Consider the following 3,168-nt stretch of genomic DNA (forward strand, 5'->3'; position numbering starts at 1 on the left):
GTTGTTTGGTGGGTAAAGCTGACCTTCCAGTTATTCCTTGGTTCAGTAGAAGCATTTGATGTTTTGGTTTGTAAAACAATTTGCAATATTTAGGATGCCAAGTTCTCTTACAATGATTCTCCTCCAAAAGAGAATTGTTTTAGTTTTTTTATTTACCAGTGCCAAAATACATATAGATGTATATTACACATGGAAACAGTAAAGCATAGTAATAAATTCACAAATCTCAATGAACTGTATAGGCCAGGTTTATATGCTGTTACATATGCATAAGAGTAAAAGTCCCCTTAGTAAGTTTACCTTTTTTTGCACTTACCTTCATTCTAGGTATACAACCTAGTATCAAAAGTGAACAACAATAAAAGAAGGGCACTATGATGAAATAAAACAGAAGCCCTGCTGTGACCTGAAATCAAACTGAGTTTTCTGTGGCCACAGAAGATAATCCTAACCATTGCATGTTAATGGTTGGTGATTAAGCCTGGCTTTCCAATTGTTTTATCATTAAGTAGAAGCTTTTGAACTTTTAGTGAGAGCATAATGCAGTTCGTAAAATGTAGTGTTTTATTTAAGTTATTGCCTTTTAAAGGGTAAGCATATCAAAGGCAAGTTCGCTTCATAATAGCCGTGTATTTAGGTAATATGCATTCAACAATGAGCTAAAGGGGTTACTTAAAATGCCGTGACCCGGATTCGAACCGGGGTTGCTGCGGCCACAACGCAGAGTACTAACCACTATACGATCACGGCTGGTGATTTTTGGTGGTGATTTTGGATGGTGATCAAAACTGGCCTTTCAGTTGTCTCTGAGTAGCAGCTAAAAATTTTTTAGTTATTTCATAGTGCAGTTTGTAAGATTTTTAACCTCCTGAGCAGTAAGCCCGAGTTTGGCTTGGGGTAAAAAAAACCTGCTGAAAGCAGTAACCTCAAGGGGGTTGGGGTAGCTAAAAAAATAAAGCCTTACCTGGCTCTATCACCATTCTCCAATGCCCTGCCATCCTCTGGCTGCGTCCTCTTTGTCGATCTGTCCCCTGGCGAGTGTGCTGATATTTCCGTTGACGTTGGTACATGCAGCCATCACTGGGGGTGCGGCGGGAATTTCAAACTATTATGTATTGCATTCAATACAAAATAACTGTATTGAATGCAATACGCTTGCTTTATATGTCTAAAAGTGGTACATTATCTTTCATGAAAAATGTATTTTACAGTATAATATAATAGTAAAGGTATAATAAAGTTTGAAACCAAAAATCATGCCAAAGTTTATTATTAAATTTATTATTAATTTTTTTTTCTAAATGTATTTCATTTATTGTTTTGACATGATTTTGTGTTTCAAACTTAAATATACTCATAGTATTCTATTACACTGTAAAATATATTCTCATGAAAGATAATGTACCGCTTTTAGACATATAAATCCAGACAGAAATGAAATGCCCCAGAGGTTAAAAAAGTTCCTTTTTAGTTATTTCCCTTCAAATGGTTAGCTTGTTTCCTATTTTCCTCAGCATGTCAAAGACACGTTTCCTTCATGAGCCCACTACCCACAGCCCTAGAGGAACTGTAGTATGTGTTCTTGGATACAGAACACATACTACAGTTCCTCTTGGGCAGCGGNTGTCATTTGCAATCCCTATTTAATGTACAGCGCTGCGTAATATGTTGGCGCTATATAAATCCTGTTTAATAATAATAATAATAATATACTCATACTATTCTATTACACTGTAAAATATATTCTCATGAAAGATAATGTACCGCTTTTAGACATATAAATCCAGACAGAAATGAGATGCCCCAGAGGTTAAAAAAGTTCCTTTTTAGTTATTTCCCTTCAAATGGTTAGCTTGTTTCCTATTTTCCTCAGCATGTCAAAGGCAAGTTTCCTTCATGAGCCCACTACCCACAGCCCTAGAGGAACTGTAGTATGTGTTCTTGGATACAGAACACATACTACAGTTCCTCTTGGGCAGCGGGAGCAATTAGGAGAGCAGATCTGTCACCATAGCCGAGCTCCACTGATTGCTCTGCTCCCCTGATTGGCCGAGAAAAGAGAAATCCTGATGATGGTGGACCTGTCATCAGGGTTTCCCTTTTGTCAGCCAATCACAAAGCACTAGAGGTGAATGAGGAGCCTTGTCCTCATTTAACTCTTAGTACCTGGGGATCCCACACTGTCAAGAGGACTCCCACAACTGTGCTAATATCATGAATGCAGCTGTGGGAATCATCCTGTCATTGTGGGATAGCCTGTAAAAAAAAAAAAGTTTAGTTACACAAACACACACACTTTTAATTAAATAACATTAAAGCCTTGTCCTAATTTTGTACACATATTTTAACCCTTTCAGAGAAAGAGTAAGGGGTTTTATGTAACCCTGTACTCATTCCCTGAAAGCGTTAAAAGTAAAACTTTTATAAACACTTATGTAAAGTATCGGCAAATTGCGGTAAAACGCGTCACAGGCGTTTATAAAAAGACAAGCTTTAAATGCTTGTAAAGTGCATAAAAACGCACATAAATGTGGTAGGAACGTTTACATGCATTTTCAAACTGTCTGTGAAGACCCAGCCTAAAGGGGTTTACACTCAGCAGCTGTGATCGTATAGTGGTTAGTACTCTGCGTTGTGGCCGCAGCAACCCCGGTTCGAATCCGGGTCACGGCAAATTTTCCATTTATATGTAAATATTATTTCCCTCTCTATAATATAGTTTACATTTAGTACTCACACATATATAAAGATATAGGATGATGAGAGCTCCAAAGCTGAAAGTGGAAAAGGAAAATATACCATAAAAGTATTAAGGCTTTAAAGTAAAAATAACAGTGACTGTTGATCCAGGGAACATCCGATTGCCTCATGGAATCGGGAAGGAATTTATTTCCCCTGTTGAAGCAAATTGTACCAGGAGTTTTTTTGCCTTCCTCTGGACCAACTATGTCTTACAGGGTTTTATATCTGGGATATCTCTATTTCCCTAGTGGTTCAACTTGATAGACTTGATGTCTTTTTTCAACCTAATCTACTATGTAACTATGTAACCAGATTGTAAGCTCTTCTGAGCAGGGTCCTTTCCTCCTTCTGTGTTAATGTCTGTATCTGTCTATAATTTGCTACCCCTATATAATGTGTAGTTCTGTGTAATATGTTGGCGCTATA

The 3,168-nt window shown here is 37.4% G+C and overlaps 2 non-coding genes across 2 annotated transcripts; one reads left to right on the plus strand and one right to left on the minus strand.

The window, feature by feature from the left end:
* Positions 1–678: 678 nt before the first annotated feature.
* TRNAH-GUG (transfer RNA histidin (anticodon GUG)) lies at positions 679–750 on the minus strand. The gene has a single exon. It is a non-coding gene; the product is annotated as a tRNA-His (tRNA).
* A 1,851-nt stretch (positions 751–2,601) lies between these two features.
* TRNAH-GUG (transfer RNA histidin (anticodon GUG)) lies at positions 2,602–2,673 on the plus strand. Its single transcript has one exon. It is a non-coding gene; the product is annotated as a tRNA-His (tRNA).
* The last annotated feature ends 495 nt before the right edge of the window (positions 2,674–3,168 follow it).

This window comes from Pyxicephalus adspersus, chromosome Z (genome assembly GCF_032062135.1).
Source record: "Pyxicephalus adspersus chromosome Z, UCB_Pads_2.0, whole genome shotgun sequence".
Classification (NCBI taxonomy): Eukaryota; Metazoa; Chordata; class Amphibia; order Anura; family Pyxicephalidae; genus Pyxicephalus; species Pyxicephalus adspersus.